The 17,422-nt window shown below is 54.2% G+C and overlaps 1 pseudogene; it reads right to left on the bottom strand.

Annotated features, from left to right (window-relative positions):
* Positions 1–14,256: 14,256 nt before the first annotated feature.
* On the bottom strand, positions 14,257–17,032 carry LOC125101301 (histo-blood group ABO system transferase 2-like; annotated as a pseudogene).
* Between the last annotated feature and the right edge of the window lie 390 nt (positions 17,033–17,422).

Raw genomic sequence — 17,422 nt, 5'->3', positions numbered from 1 at the left:
GCCAGGATTCTGGATACGGAAGTCTGAAAACACAAGCTAGGGTTAGCGTTAGGGCCTTGAGTATGGCAAGCCCAATGTACAGATGCTGAGGTGAGATCCCCAGGATCTGAAGTTACGGCCAGTGTCAGGTGGTCACTCAGGCTGAAGTTTGTGTCCATGAAGGCCGCCAAATGTGGGGTGGGCTCATGGGGCCATGGAAGTTTCTACTGCACTAAGGGTTTTACGCTGTTCCAAACAGCATGGTCTCATTCTGGGGGATAGGAGGAATCCTGTTTTATTGCTCAGGGGTTCCCTATATGGAGGGATTTGAGAGCCGGACTCTGGGTATGGATGCCTGCAAACCCAACTTAGAGTAAGGATTAGGTCCTCGGGGCATGACATGCCATACCTACTCACTCTGTGGTGAGGTACTCAGGGCACTAAGTTGAAAACGGGGCTCAGCCTGAGGGTCACAATGAGGGTTTGTGTCCAGGGTGGCCTCCAAAAGTAGGGCTGGCCTCATGGGCCATGCAGATTTCACCTACTCTGATGGTTTTACACAGCTCCAAATAGCAAGGTTTCCTTCTCAGGGGCAAGAGGATTTCTGTTTTGTGGCTCAGGAGTCCCCCATTTGGAGAGATTCATGACCAGGCCTCTTTGGACAGATGGCTGAAATTCCAAGCTAGGTTTAGGATTAGGGCTTACGGGCATGGCAGGTCTGATCTGATTTCTCTGTGACCAGCTACCTGGGTGGTGACTGAAGGTCTGGTCTCAGTCTTTGTCCAACTGTGCATTAGTGTCCAGTGCGGCCTAGGAAAGTTGGGTGGTCTTGGTGCCCATGCAGGTTTCTCCTAATCTGGGGCTTTTGTGCAGTTCCATATGGCCTGGTTTTCTTCTGGTGGGCAGGCAGAGTCCTGTGCTGTGGCTCCAGAGTTCCCAATCTGGAGGCCATGTGGGCCAGGACTCTGGGGACAAAAATCTGAAAACACAAGCTATGGTTAGGGTTAGGGCCTTGTGCATGGCAGGCCCCATCTGCAGATGCTGGGGTGAGATCCCCAGGATCTGAAATTAGAGGGAGTGTCAGGCTGTCATGCAGGCTGGAGTTTGTGTCCATGAGGGGCTCCTAATGTGGGGTAACCTCATGGGGCCATGGTGGTTTCTCCTGCCCTGGGGTTTTTCACAGCTCCAAATAACAAGGATTCATTCTGTTTTATGGCCTAGGGGTCCCCCCATGGAGGGATTTGAGAGCAGGGCTTGGGTATAGATGCCTGCAAACCCAACCTAGGTTTAAATTAGGGCCTAGGGGCATTGCAGCCCTGATTTTCTGGCTCTTAAGCAAGCTTCTCAGGGGTCTGACTTGGAAACGTGGCCCAGGCTAGGGATCACAATGTGGCTTTCTGTCCAGGGCAGCCTCCGAAAGTGGGGGTTGCCTCAGGGACCATACAAGATCCTCCTCCTCTGAGAGTTTTATATATCTCTATATAGCAAGTTTTCCTTCCAGGGGTCAGGAGGAATTCAGATTTGTGGCTCAGTGTTCCCCCATATGGAGAGTTTCGATACCAGGCCTTGGGGGACAGATGCCTGAAAACCAAAGCGAGCGTTAGTATTAGGGCCTAGGGGCATGGCAGGTCTGATCTGCTGGCTCTAAGACCAGCTTCCTGGGTTGCTGACTGGAGGTCAGAGTTCAGGCTGTGTCAGACTGCTCATTAGTGTCAAGGGTGTTGTACGAAATTGGGGTGTCATCGGGACCATGCAGGTTTCTCCAATCTAGGGTTTTTGTGCAGCTCCATGAGGCAGGATTTCCTTCTGGAGGGCATGCAGAGTCCTGTTCATAGCAGCAATGTCCACAATAGCCAAACTGTGGAAGGAGCCGAGATGCCCTTCAACAGATGAATGGATAAAGATGTGGTCCATATATACAATGGAATATTACTCAGCCATCGAAAGGATGAACACCCACCGTGCTCATCGATGTGCATGAAACTGGAGGGTATTATGCTAAGGGAAATAAGTCAGGCAGAGAAAGTCAGTTATATGGTTTCAATCATATGTGGAACATAAGGAATAACATGTAGGATCATAGGGGAAGGGAAAGAATCCTGAATGGGAAGAATTCAGAGAGGGAGACTAGCCATGAGAGACTCTCAACTCGGGAACCAAACTGGGGTTACTGAAAGGAGGGTGTGGAGGGATGGGGTAGCAGGGTGATGGGTATTAAGGAGGGCACGTGTTGTGATGAGCACGGAGTGTTATACACAACAAGTGAATCATTGAACACTACATCAAAAACTAATGATGCACCATATGTTGTCTAACTAAACATAATAGATAGATATATGCTCTCTATATGAAAAAGGAAGAATAACGGGTACAGAATTTCAGATTCATAAGATGAAATGTTCCCTAGATATGCTTCACAGCACTGTAAATATATTTAACACTTACAGGGCTTTATACTCAAAATGTTTAAAATGGCAAAACCAATGTGATTTTTTACAATTTTTTAAAAGTACATTCTATATTATCCATTTTTATTAACATGTTATTTATTTCTTTTGGAGAGAGCGCACATGGAACAAGAGTGGTGGGAGACAAAATCACGAGCCCGCACCACACCGAACACAAGTCCTACACGGGAATCAACCCCACACCACAAGCTCACATGCTGAGCCAAAACCAAAAGTCGGCAGCCTAAGCAACTGAGCCATCAGTTCCCTGCTGTCTCCACCACTGCTGGGCTGAACAATCCTGAAAATACATCTGTGGAAAACTGTGCCAGAGTTTCCTGGGATGAGTCTGTGTATGAGCACAGCTAGCTAATGGGTGCGACTGTGGCCTAGGATTGGTGCTGCTCACTATTCTCCCAGACAGGGGTGCCCGTCACCCTTCTCTCCAAGGGACCCCCATGGCCTCAGGCACCTGAGAGCCCCTTGCCCAGGAATTCACCTTCTCTAGCAGAGGACAAATGGACTTCTTTCTCTGGCCAGGAATATGAACCTGATCCTGGGAAAGGAGAGCTCTCCTGACACTCCTGACCCATCCGGGCAGCCATGGTCACCACATATGTGATGGAGCCAGAGTGTCTGGGCCTTGGAGGGAGTGACTGCCTTAAACCAGCCTTGTGTGGAGCATATTGGAGCAGCAGAACCTGCTTCTTGGGGAACAGTGATGTGTGCAGAAGGAGGGAGGCTGGGGTAGAACCTTCTAAGTCACACCACAGTCCCTCCCTTGGTCCTGAAACCAGCAGGAAGGGAACTCTGAGGACAGAAACTCCAGAAGGATTCCCATACAGGGCAAGGGGGTCCACTGGAGGGCACTGAAGCTGCCAACCCCGCCGGCCAGAGGCCATTTGCGCAGGATCACCTCCAGAGTTTCCCTAACACGTTGTCTGTGTTCACGTGTGGACAGTGATTGGCCCACTGGTGCACTTCCAGAGGCAGACTAGAAACCTTCCAGGGTCTGCTCATGGGTCAGATGACACACGCCCAAAGAAGTAGAGGATGTCCCTCTTCCTCCAGAGCAGGGGAAGGCAGCCATCCTGGGGCAGGATCTGGTCCAAGCGTGTGTTCTTTCTGAAGCCCGTGTATTATTAGTGAGCATTGCTGTGCCTGAAAAAGAATACCTCAGCCCCAGAGTTGGGAGCAGTGGGGGCTCTCTCCAGTCCTGGCCCAGGATCACAACCTGAAACCATCCTGTCTTTGGGAGGATGGGTCTCCTTCAGGAGCCAGGGAGGGGAGTTGCCCCTCTCCCCTCCCCAGGTCCAAGATGCTCGGGACCCTGAAATCTCTTCATGTCAAAGTCATGGAGAGCTTGTGTGTTTTGTCAGCCCACCAACTGAAAGAACCAAACCCCAACACTCAGGTTCTAACAGAAGCAGAAATTCAATGTATTGTTTGGGGGCAGCCACCTCCCCTCTTTCATAGCCTTGGGGAACCCCAGGGAAAGTTTTCCTTGCTCTCATGTTCTCAGAAGGTTGGAGCTGGCACCATGGCCCGGTGTCCCCGTCATGCTCCACTATTGAGGAAGACCTACAAACAGGGAACTGGTGTAAGAAGTGTGGTCTGGGGCGCCTGGGGGGCTCAGTGGGTTAAGCCGCTGCCTTCGGCTCAGGTCATGATCTCAGGGTCCTGGGATCGAGTCCCGCATCGGGCTCGCTGCTCAGCGGAGAACCTGTTTCCTCCTCTCTCTCTCTCTCTCTCTCTGCCTGCCTCTCTGCCTACTTGTGATCTCTCTCTGTGAAATAAATAAATAAAATCTTTAAAAAAAAAAAAAAAGAAGAAGAAGTGTGGTCTGCCAGGGGCCTGGCAGCTGCATGGAAGGATTGGATTGCTTTTGGGGGGAGAAGTGCTCACTGGTGACACCTCTCACCATCCCCCACTGCACTCTGTGGTCCAGGTTCTATGCCCAGCTTAGATCAATCACCAGCACCCCACATGCTCCTGACATGGGAGCAGTCATTCAGCATCACTGTATTGCACAGAGGCAGAGAGCGAGTCCCAGACGGGGGGGCAAATGGCTCCAATAACAGGGTTGGTCACAAGAGGTGCTGGAAGGCCAGCCCTCCTGAGCCCCCATTAGCCAAGCCAGAGAGTCCCTGAACCCAGAGCAAGCCCTCCCATGCCCGCCCAGCCACACACTGGCCCCTGGGCTTGAAGATGGCCTGGTCTTTTTGGCCCTGAGGGTGCGGACAGTTAAACATCTGAACTATCATGAACCACACTCTGGACTCCCTCCTAGAGCCTGTCTCGGAGCTGGAGTCTGGGTGCCCTAGGGGCCAGCACTCAACAGGGTCTTCACTGACCAGGGAGCCATGGCCCCCAGGAAGAGTCCACTATGCCCTCTCCCTGCTCCTGCCCCACACCACCTCTCCTCACTCTGGGGCTCCAGGACCCAAAACCAGGCCCTAAAACTAGCTCAGCTCCAGCTTGTAATGAGTTTGCACCCCCCAGAGTAGCTGGATTTCCTGGGGCTGGAGGAAGGACTGGCTGCAGACAAGGACTAGGCTGGGGGAAATGTGGACCCTTTTGGTGGATGAAGGATGAGACAGGGGCCAAGTCCGGGGGCCACTGCTTACGTCTAAAAAGGACTGAAATCCCTGAATGCCCACAGGGACCCTCATTATGGTAACAACACCCTCACACTCAGGCACCCGGTGGTGGGCCCTCCTCCCTGTCCTCCTTTCCACCACTCTGACTCTAGCCAGGGCTGCATCTAGGAACAGCCTGGACTGTCCCAGGGTACCACCAGGAAGACAAAGCAGAAGGAGGAGAGGAGAAGGGGGGACTGATCTCCCTGCCCTGAGTCAGCCTCTACTGATGTCTACAAGTCCTCTGGCTCATCCTTGCATTGAGTTGGACCCTGGGAGGGAGTCTGAATTCCAGACCAGCTTGTTGGAGGGTATTCAGTGACCTTTGCATCCCCAGATGCCCAAACCGCTGGGCCTTGCACCCTGAACCTTGCTTCCTGGAGTAGGCATAGTTCTGGGGCTCAGCAGACTTTGGGGCTGCAGAGCACTTGGCAGTAATGAGGGAACATGGGGGACCAATCAGGTGTGGAACCACGGGTCTTGTACACAGTCACTGAAAAGCTGAGTCATGATACAGGGGCTGTGTGCAGGTCTTCTGTGCACAACAGGCCCTCTCAGAATGGCGTTCTGTGTGCCTGGTGCACCAGTCCTCCACCTACCCCAGGAAGATTGGCCAAGTTCAAGCATTTCCATGTTGAATCCTCAGGGACAGTTGGGAACCTGGGGTCAAGAGTCAGGGACTGGCACAGGAAATTGAGGGGTACAGAGTCCAAGGAGTGGGGCTTCCCTCCAGTCCTAGGCCAGCCCCAACTCTCCCATGAGGTTTGCTTTGGGGTGAAGGCTCCTCAGATCCTCAGGGATACCTACCCACCCTGTGCCATGTGGGGACATGACTTTGGGCATCCCCAGACAGGTAGAAGCATACATGCTTGCACACACACACAAGCACACACACACAAGCACAACCATACAACCACAACCAACACATACAACAGCATCAGGACTCCTGGCAAGAACCCAGATGCATAGCACGGGGATGGGAGACAGGTCAGGCTGATGGTAAGAGGTCCCCAAGAGGCCCAGGAGGTTGCCAGGGCACTGTGAGAGGACAGGGTCTGGGGTCTGGTGTCTCTCACCACCCTGGACTATTGGACGTACTAAGAGACCCCCCTGTCTGGACAGGGCTATAATGCAAAAGACCTCTGCTTACTCTTCTGTCAATTAGACCATAGAGAAAGGGTGTCCCTAGGCTCCCACAGGCTTGTAGAGAGCCTGTTCGCCTTGGATCTCCATCCCTGGCCCACTGTGCTCCCAGTCTTGGGAAAATGCTTTGTACTCCCTCAAGGTCCTTCTGTGCAGAGGATAGCCTTGGGACTTGAGAGGCTGAGGACCTGGGTTTGCAGAATGTAGCAGAGCACTGAACCACTGGTCTGGGGACCAAGGTCAGGACCATCCTTGTTGCAGCCTCAGGGTCCCCATTTGGAAGAGGTTCCAGAGTTAGTGTTCTGGCTGGGTTGAGGAGGTCTCAGGGAGAAACCAAGCATGAGGACAGGAGGGGAATGGAGAAAAGGGAGGCTTCAGAGGTTTCTCACATCGCTCCTGGAGCCCACAGATCCTGCTCCTGTGAGACACATAAAAACAGAGACAGAGACAAAGACAGAGACAGACACTGAACACAGGAGAGAGGGAACCAGGAGAAGTAACAGACTTTCCTCCATCAGCTTGGAAATGACATCCCATCATTTTGCCCCATTCTCAGTCACACATGTCATCCACCCTTTGTGGGAGGAACTCCACAGGGATGTGTGACCAGGATTTGGGAATGCCCAGGAATCACCATGGGGAGTGCCCAACATGTGGACACAGACAAGGACCTAGGACCTAAACCTTATGGGAGCCCCTGGAAGACTGTGTCACCAAGGGACAAATTTGGAATCTGTTCATTTCAACTTCCCATGGGGACTGGGAAACAGGCAGGAGGAGGGTGGCTTTTCCTGGACCCCAGAGCAGATCCAGGACCCTCTGGGCTGTGTTCCATGCCCCGCCCAGCCCCTGGTCCATCCTTGCATTGCCAAGCATGTGCACCAGCCTCCTGTGATAGCAGGGACAGAATGTATGTAGAGGTTATACCCCTGATAGCGTCCCTAGAAGTAGAAGCCAGAACATCCCCAGTGTGCATACAGGGAGCCTGGGGAGGCCCTGAGAGGCACAGAGTCTGTCCAGGGTCACAGTCCTGGGCACGAGCAGGAGCCCAGTCTGACCCCAGCTCTGTGTCCTCACAGCAGGGACACTGGCTGCACCCAGACCTCCCAGGGGCTATGGGTGGGCTGTGTGGGTGTCACTGTACAAACGGGGCATGTAGTGGAGGGTGAGCATTGAGCAGCTGGGGGAGGGGGACCCTCAGGGGGTTCTGGTGTGTAGAGGAAGTCAGGTAAGGGGTCCCCAGGCAGTGGTGACCTCACTTCCCTGACAACAGAGCCCAACAGATTTTGGAACACACATAACCAGGCTCCCACATTCTAGAGACAGCCCCCTCACCAGCTCATTTCTTTGGAGATCCTCAAAGGAACAAGATGTTCTCCTGTGGCATACCAAAGTCCAGAGGCTGCAGGCAGAGGAAGATGCGCCCTGCAAACACTTTCCCTCCATGGGGATATTGTGTCAGGGCCGCCCGATGCCTCTGGCCATTTGTCAGGAAGAACCAAAAGGTGACACTGGGAGGCTCAAGAGTCGGCAGCCTCACACATTCTGATCAACCTGTGTAGCCCCAGGTCCCCTCCCCGTGTGTGTGTGTGTGTGTGTGTGTGTGTGTGTGTGCGCGCGCACGCGCGCGCGTGTGTGCGCGCGTGTGTGTGTGCGCGTGTGTGTGTGTAAAGAGGCTCATGTGGGGGGGGGAACGCCCCAGCAGGAGCAGGCTGATGAGAGCTCAGATGCTTGGTGGGCAAGTCGTGTTCACACCTCAGGTCAAGCCTGGCTGGGCGGGATGGAGTGTGGGGCTGCACCCTTCTGTCCAGGGTTTATCCCGAGAGCCCTGCAGGGATGGGTCACTGTACCAGGTGTAGAGCTGTGCACACACAAGTCTGTGTCTGATCTGGGAGCAGCATGGGGACTGGGCAAGAGGATGGTGGGGATGGCCAGGCAGGACTCTGATGCCTCCATGCTGGCAGGACTCTGATGCCTCCATGGATGCCTCCATGCCTCCATGCCAAAGTCCCTGTCTTTGCAGAAGACCACAGATGACGAAAGGAAAATGGTAGACACACCCTCCTCCCTGACACAGGAGTCCCTAGTCTTGGGAAGGCCTCCAACACTTCCCAGACCACTGTCCCCAGTGGCACTACATTGGATTGTGGTCCTGGACCCGGAGACCGCAGAGGCTGAGCTGAAAAGTGAGAAGGCTGAGACTGGGTGTCTGTGGGTGTGTGGGGATGGGTCAGTGCTGAGCCCCCACAGTGAGGAGCCCCCACAGGCTGGTGTGGGGCCAGGAGCAATGACTGGACTCAGAGCACCCAAGGGGTCAGATGCCTGGTGGGCAGGCACAGGGTCTGTCCGGGGTCACAGCCACTGCAGTCGGGGAGACTTCCTGGTAAGGGTTCCTTCCTGGCAGCTGCTTCTTTGGGGGGCCCTTTGGGCTGTGCTCTGTCTTTGTAAAGACAGAGGGAGAGGCAGACAAGCAGGTGAGCTTTTCTCCTCTCAGGTGGTCCAACTGAGGAGCTAGACCCAGCCACATCAGCAGCTCAGGAGGGAGAGATGGTGCCTGGAGAGACTTCGGCAGGAGATCAGGACCCAGGAGGTGACCAGGCACCTGCTCACAGAGAGGTTGATGCTGTCCAGGAAGAGCTAGCACTGGCTCCTGCCCCCTCCCCTGCTCCTCCCCTGTTCCTTCACCTGTTCTGGAGGTTTCTGTACGTGGAATCACTCAATAGGTGCCTTTCTGTCTGCCCACCTGTTTTCAGCTCTGCCTTCCCTTCCCCCTACCAGAGCTGCTCCCACTTCCCCTGCCCCTGCCTGTGCTCCTGTTCTTGTCCCTGCCCTACCTCCTCCCTTGATCCTTCCCATTCCCCAGCCCCTCAATGTGCCCTCATTCCTGTCCCAGACCCAGCTCCTGCCCTTGACCCTGCACCAGCCATCACCACTGCACTTGCCCCACCTACTGCTCCTGCCCCTTCCCCTGCCCCTGCACCTGTCCCAGACCCACGTCCTACCCCTCCTCCTGCCCTTTCCCTTGCCCCTTCCCCTGCCCCTGCCAGGATGGATTTCCCTTCCCCTGTCTGTGATCCTGTTCCTACCCCAGATTGAGCTCCTGCCCCTGCTTCTGCTCCTTCCCCTGCCCCTGCCTGTGCCCCTGTCCCTGCCCCAGATCCAGCTCCTACCCCTTACTCCTGTCCCTTTTCCTGCCCCTGCCTGTGCCCCTGTCCCTGCCCCAGACCCAGCTCCTACTCCTTGCTCCTGTCCCTTTCCCTGCCCTTGCCAGTGCTCCTGTTTCTGTCTCTGACCCAGCTCCTGCTCTAGATCTTACACTGGCAACTACTGCTGACCCTGTTCCTTCCCTTGCCCCTGGCCCTGTCCCTGCTCTTGCATCTGTCCTCTCCCCTCTCCCAATGCCTGTCCCTACTCCTACTCCTGCGGGGTTCCCAGAGCCACACCCAGAGCCCACTGCTCTGCGGGGAGTGCTCCCTGTACAACTACCCTCAATTCCATCCCCCGACCCCAAAGTCCCACCAGAATGTTTCATCTCATCCCACTGTGTTCTTTCTCTCTGGTACATAGTCACTGTGATACTACCTTTTCATGTTCTGTACGCTATTATTTATTTTAAGTAAAATTACTTGTTTTCACGTGAGCATTAAGTATATTCCCAACACTGTGCCACCACACCACAGAACATCGCTGCAGGATATCTCCTTCCCCAAAGGGGACCCTGAGCCCAAGCCCTCCCTACCCGTTGCTCTCCCAGCCCGGCCCCTCACAACTCCTAAGCTGCTTTCCTTCTCTGTTCCTTCACCTGTTCTGGAGGTTTCTGTAAGTGGAATTACTCAATAGGTGCCTGTCTGCCCACCTGTTTTCAAAGTACACTCATTTTTTTCTGTGTTTGACATAGAATTTCCCTTATTTGATGTTGAAATGCCCAATGGATTACAGATGAGATGTAATCATAGGAGCCCCTTTAGGAATTATGAGCACAATCTCAGGGCTGAGGCCCCTGTTCCTGCTGGGACACCACAGCCTGACCCCAGACAGGGCACGGCTAGTTCCTCCTGTGGCCCACAGAAACCAGGAAAAAGCAGAAAACTGGAAGACACACCATAGAGGGCAAAAGCATTGCTCACAACACAAGACCAGAAAAATGTTTCCCATAGATCTGCTCCAGACCATGGTCCAAGTCATGGGGTCCCACAGGGACAGAGACCAAACACGTGCAAATTCAAGGGGGAAGACAGGCACAGGGAGTATGTGTCGGAGTTGCAGGAGCTCCTGGGGAAGGACTCAGACAAAGGGAACACTATGGAGGCAGGGCAGGTCACCCTCAGACCAGCAGGTGACTGATCTGTGGAGCAGCAGCCCTGGGGAGAAGGTGAGGAAGAAGAGGTCCAGTGCAGGTCCCCTGGAGAGAAGGGAGACTGGCACCCCTGTCTGGGAGAACAGTGAACAGCACCCATCCCAGGCCACAGGTGCACACATCACCTAGCAGTGCTCGTCCTCAGACTCAGCCCCAGAAACTCTGGCATGGTTTTTCACAGGTGTGTTTTCAGGAGTATCCAGCACAGCAGTGGTGGGGACAGCAGGGAATGGAAGAACACTAATGCCCAAGGAGATGGATGGGATCCGCAATCCCAGTACTCATGATACAATGTCCTGTAGCTACTGTCCCAGGGTCGTCCAGGCACAGGATCCAGGAAACACCTCTAGAGACCCCCCTCCTGCCACCCTGCTCCTGGGAACATTCAGAATTGTTTGAGGAGGTGGAGAGGTTGCAGGGTGACAAAACACCAAGAAGAAAGAAGGTCAGCCTGGGAGGACAGTTGGATGTGCCCTGAGCCTCCATCCAGGGCCTGGGCTGTGATGCCCTCAGGACTCACCCCAAAAAATGCCTCCTGATGCATGGGCCAACTTCTGTGATTCCACTTCATCCCTCCTTACCTCATTTATTCACTCCATCATTCATTCCCCCTTTCCTTCCCTCTACCCCCTTCCCTCCCCACTCCATTCTCCTCCCTCCCATTCTCCCTTCAATCCTCCCTCCCTGCCTCCATCTCTGCCTCCCTCCCATACCCCTCCCTCCTTCCTCTCCCTACCTTCCTCCTATTCCCCCTCCCATACCCCGCCTCACACTCCTCCTCCCTCCCTTCCTCCCTGCCATGCTCCCTTCCTCCCCTCTACCCCTCCCAGCCTCCCTTCCCTTCTCCCTTCTCTCCTACCTCTCTCCCATCCCCCCTCCCTCTCTCTTTCCCTCACCCCCATCCTCCCTTATGCCCTCCCTCATTCAGCAGAGGACCTGAGGTTCCTGCTCTGTACTGAGCACTGGGGATTCATCAGTGAGCACTCCCCAACCTGATTGGTTATGTCCACTGTGGGAGGTGACAGGGGCAGTTCTCAGGGCTAACTGTAGTGATGAGCACCAGGAATCTGCTCCTGAACACACAGGCCAGTTGCACAAAGAAAAGAATGGAGAGACCCATGCTTAGCACTTCCTCTAGAGGAATCTAGTCCTGAAAAGTGACAAAAAGTAAATATTTCCTAGAGTTCATGCAATGTGAGTTCAATGGCCCATACACACTGATTCCTAGAACCAGCAAAGAGTAAATCATCCATTGTTGACTGGGGGGTTGGGACACAACTTTTCTGAACAAATGACATCCCCAGGGCCTCTGAGTTTTCCAAAGGGTCTCTGTGACCCTCTGACTCTTCCATCTACCACCTGCGGAAGCTCTGTCCTGTCATTTTCCTAGTCTCCTGCCTCTTCTGTGACCCTTCCATGGATTCCCTGCCCCCCACCCCCTTCAGAGCCTCCCCCGCCTAGACTTCCCATGCCCTGTGGCCTGGTGCCTGCATCCATGCTGGGTCCCATGAGCTTGGTGTTTTGTGCAAGGCCTGGGTGCTCCCTCTGGGGTCACTTGGCATCTCCCTTGTAGTGACCTCCATCTTCCTGTGCTGGGTCTCCTCTGACAGTCTTCTCCAGAAGGTCCACATGACCTTCTTCTAGTCCCAGCGTGTAGAGCCTGGGCCAATGACAGTCCTCAAGCAGAGGAGGACTTTGGCCCAGGATCCTGAGGGAGGACTTGGCACAGTGAGCCCACAGGAGGAGAGTGAGCACTGTGGGGGCCTGGCGTTCAAGCCTTTTGGGAGGCCCCATCCCACCCACACTGATTCTGTCCCCAGGGCTGGAGGAACTTGGGTCTCCCCACCCTCCCAGGCTGCAGGCTGGCAGTGACTAGCAGACGAGGGTCATGGCTGGTGCAGGAGAGAGAGCCCTCCACAGAAATGAGGGGGGAGGTGCACCCCCAGCAGCTGGAGGAACTCGGGGTATCCATGCACCCAGGCTGAAGGCTGACATGGGAGCAGGCACAACTGGAGCTGAAGGGAACCCTCCACAGAGAGGAGGGGGCACAAGCTCCCCCAGGAGCTGGAGGAACTCGGGGTATCCACGCTCCCAGGCTGCAGGCTGCCAGTGTGTTCTGGCTGACAGGGCAGGAGGCACCACTGGACCAGGAAAGGGCCCTCCATAGACAGGAGGAGTCAGGCACTCCTGCAGCTGCAGGTGCACTGGGGTGGGCTGATGGGGCATCAATGGACAGAAGTGTCTGCAGCTGGGGTGTCCACACAGGCCCCCTCCTCAGACTCAGCACAAGCTTGTCTGGATGGCCTTTGCAGGCACCTGACGTGGACAGATGGGGTAGGTGAAGCCCAAGACCCCAGGGGTATGTTCCTGGCATCTGGACTGAACAGGTCTTCAAAGCTGCAGATTGACTGGGATCATCTTCAGGCTGAGGAGGAAGATGAGGGGAGCAGAGGGGACTGAGCAGGCTCGGCTTAGACAGGAAAGCGCTGAGTCACTCCTTAGGGGGAAAAGTGGGTCAGGTCCAGGTTCATGGGGACAGACTTTTAGGCCATTGTGCTACAGGAAATAAGCCAGTCCCTAAACAACTGAGACTGGGGGACCCCACTTGCAAGGGTCAGAGAACGCTCTGATTTCACAGAGGTAGAAAAGCTTCTGGATGCTGGGGCTGTGGAGGGGAAGTAGAGGGTTAGGGTTAGGGTAAGTAGAGGTTCAGTTTGGGATGATGACAAGCTTGTAGCAATGGATGGAGTTGGCAGGCGCAGAACAGTGAATGTACTTATCGCCACTGAATTGACCCTGAAAGATGCATAATGGTGTCAGTTGTGTGCCTGTTACACCACAATAGGAAAGAAGTGAGTCAGTAGGTCAGGGCCACCACGAGTCCCAGGAGGGCCCTGCAGCAGGAATCCTGTATCTTAGTTCTCATTCACAGCAGGCACTCAGTGAATGCTTGCTAGGACCCAGTGAAGGCAGATGAGGGTATGAGTACAGGCCCCCACAGTGCTCGTAGGCACTGAGGAAACCCGAAAGGATGCATATCCAGGCAGAGCCAGTACCCACATTTCACAAACACCAGCACAGAAATAGCCATTTAAAACCAAGGCAGGAACCACATATAACCCAGAGGGCTCCATGCTCCTGGAGGCCGAGCTAGCACCCACACCAAAGCCTCTTGTGGTAAGGGGATTGGGGGTCTGATGGGTGGCTCAGAGTACTGCTCATGCTGAACCCCCATTGCCATGGTGAGGTGAGGGGACTGGGAGGGAAGACCCATCCAGGGCCTGTCCCAATCCCACCAACCTTTGTCTGTTTAGAACCAGGGAGACAATGTTTTCCTCAATTGTTCTTTTTAAACACAGTTGCTCCACATTGACACAGAAAAACATCTGACATAAAAATGGAACCTGTCACAGCTGCAAATGACCCAGAAGTTATCAAAATATAGTGACCACAAGGAGAGGAACTTGTGTCCCCAGGCAGGCCTCCCGTGTGCGGGTGTCACTGAGGGCTCTGGATGTCTGGACTTCACAGCCTCCCTCACGGGGAAAGAAGAAGGAAATTTCTCTGAGGGCTCCACTGAAAACACCCCCTGATGGAGAGCCCCTCACACATTCCTGGTGTCCTGGTGATTCTTGGGCATGGCCATGAATCTCAGCTTCTTCATGATGGGGGATGGGAGTGAGGGGGTATCTCAGCACCTCTGGTTCCCACAGGTCCTCTGGGGACAACCCAGCATCCATGGGTCCCACGGGCCATCCAGGGATAACATCTTGGTGAATTTGTGGTCCAGCAGATAAATGTTCAGGTGGTTCTCATCATGCCACACAGCCTCCATCCCATTGGCCAGGTCAACCCCCATTGCATGGACACAGACCAAGGTCAGTCAGTGAACCTCCACCACTGATACCCCATAAAAGCCCCCCATGTAGTAAATGTTGCCCTGATCCCTGAGGATGTGGGCCTGGCACTGCAGCTAGCACTCATAGCTGAAGTCCTTGCATGATCTTGGTAGAAACTGGGGTACAGGGTGCCAAAGAGGTGGGACAGGATCTCCACACCAACGTCGTCACAGAACTTCAGGTCTACATCTGCCCACCAAGTCATCCACCTCGCAGAGGAAGTGCTGCTCACAGAAGCAGCTGACCATTGACATGTGCTGCATGGACACATCCTGCCAGTGTAGGGCACTGAAGACCTCGAGGACCACCAGCCTCCAGCCCTCCCAGAGGGGCACATGAGCATGGCAACCGGCTGGTCAGTGAAGATGTAGTAGGTGACACCATGTCCACCATGAGGTCAACCACCCTCCAGCCCTCCCAGAGGGGCACACAGGCCTCGCAGCAAGCTTGTCAGTGAAGATGTAGGAGGTGACCCTGTGTCCCACTATGAAGGGCTTCTCGGCCATCATCAAGAACAGCTCCAGGAAGACCACATAGCTACAGGGACAGGAGACAGGGTGTGAGGAGGGTCACTTCCAGAGGCTGGCAGCAGGACCCCAGAGCTGGGGGCCGTGCACATGTGCACCTTATTCAAGGGGCCAAGCCCTGGGCTGCTTTAAGCAACAGCCACTCTCCCAGCCTGTCCTGAGTGAGTCTGCCCATGGGGCCTCCCTGCCTTCTGCTCCCAGAGATGGGGCCATCAGGACCCCATCTTACAAAGGGGACCCTAAGGCTTAGAAAGTTGGAAACCCATGGAGCCCTACATTTAAGTAGATAGCAACCGCACACACACACACACACACACACACACACGCACACACACACAGCAGGAATGAGTCAGGTCATAAGGGGCAAATCGAGGCCCAGCCAATGGGGAAACAAGCCAGACAAGACACAGGGGAGAGAAGAGTGCTCCTGACAGAGGGCAGAGAGAATGTAAAGGCGGAGTAAGGCCTGAGGCACATGTGGGAAACCACATCGCTAGGTGCCCATAGAAGGGAGGGCCCCAGTGGGAGAGGTGAGGCTGGAGAGAAAGCACAGGAGGGGGACAGACCACAGAGAGGCCCAAAGGTTATGTTCCGAAAAGATCACTCTGGTTACCAGAGGAGAATGGGCTCTGTGCAGGAGAGGACAGAGAGACCCTAATCCTAACCCAACCCTAACCCTAACCCTAACCACCATCCTAACCACTAATACCAACCCCAATGAAATCAACACAAAGTCAGCAAAATACATTCCTATACCTTTCTTAAAATAGGTGTAAGGAGGCTGATCAGAAAAATTGCAAAACCAAGAGCTCTTAAATATATTGTGCCTTGGGGCACCTGGGTGGCTCAGTGGGTTAAAGCCTCTGCCTTCGGCTCAGGTCATGATCCCAGGATCCTGGGATTGAGCCCCGCATTGGGCTTTCTGCTCACAGGGAGCCTGCCCGCCCCCTCTCTGCCTGCCTCTCTGCCTACTTGTGATCTCTGTCTGTCAAATAAATAAATAAAATCATATATATATAGTGCCCCATAAATAAGTTTCTCTTCACAAACATCTCAAAGGTTGTTCAATAAAATGAAACCAAGCAATGTTATCCCCCACCATGAATTTTTAAGTAAAAACATGTGGTCATATTAATTGATGCAGAAAATATTCTAACCAAAATTTGATGTCTGTTGCTGATATAAACACTAATGAAAGAGGGAAAAGGGGGTAATTTTTTTCAATAAATCTATGGCAAACACCACGCTCAAGTATGAAAATTGCCAGCTCTACTCTGAAATCAGGAACAAGGACAGGATGCTGGTTTTCACATTAGGACAGATACTGTATGATTCCACTTGGATGAGGTATCTGAAGACACAAAGTTGGATGTGGCTGCAGGAATTGAGGGGAAAGGACAATGGGGAGTTGGTGTTTCGTGCATATAGTCTCCCTTGGGGAGAATGAAGAAGTTCTGGAGAATGATGTACAGTCATGGGAACTCAGCTAAGGCCAGAGAACTGTGTACTGGAAATGTTTGAAGTGGCCAATGTTGTGATGTTTGGTCACAGTGAAAAAAATGAAGGACTGGATTGTCCTCACCTTCTTCTGCACCTGGTCCTGAGGAGGCCGGGCTCCTGTTGGCATGCAGGCAGCCCCACATCCTCCACAGCGGATCCTGTCATAGTGAACACAGACCCAAATCCTCCACAGTGGGTCCTGTCAGTGTGGAAGCAGCCCCATGTCCTCCACAGCAGGTCCTGTCATAGTGGACACAGACCCACATCCTCCACAGTGGGTCCTGTCATGGAGGACACAGACCCACGTCCTCCACAGCAGGTCCTGTTAATGTGGACTTGGACCCACATCCTCCACAGCAGGTACTGTCAGTGTGGACACAGACCCGCATTCTCCACAGCGGGTCCTGTCAGTGTGGACATCCTCCACAGCAAGTCCTGTCAGCATGGACTTGGCCCCATGTCCTCCACAGCAGGTCCTGTCAGTGTGGGCACAGTCCCACATCCTCCACAGCAGGTCCACAGTGTGAATGAGGACCCACATTCTCTATAGGAGTTCTCAACGAGGTCCAGGGTCCTGCAGCGTGAACGCAGCCCCAATCCTCCCAAAGCATCCACAGCGTGTCCTGAGGAAGCCGGGCTCCTATATCATGGTGGTAAACCCACATCCACCCAAAGACTCCACAGCACATCGTGAGAGGGCCGAGATCCGCAGCGTGGAGGCGGCCGCACGTTCGCCACAGTGGTTCCGGGTGAGGTTGGGGCTCCTGTAGTGCCCACAGGGCCCCAGGTCCTCCGGAAGCGTGCAAACCCAGGGTGGCTCCCCTTTACTCTAGGCGCCCAAGGCCTCTTGAGTAAGCAAGCCCAGGGCGGGAAGGATGGTGGTCAGGAGCTCCGCCAGAGCGCCCCCTGCGGGCGGCGCAGGCAGTGCAGG

Source organism: Lutra lutra, chromosome 5, assembly GCF_902655055.1.
Source record: "Lutra lutra chromosome 5, mLutLut1.2, whole genome shotgun sequence".
NCBI classification, from domain to species: domain Eukaryota; kingdom Metazoa; phylum Chordata; class Mammalia; order Carnivora; family Mustelidae; genus Lutra; species Lutra lutra.
This window is presented reverse-complemented; position numbering and strand designations above follow the sequence as displayed.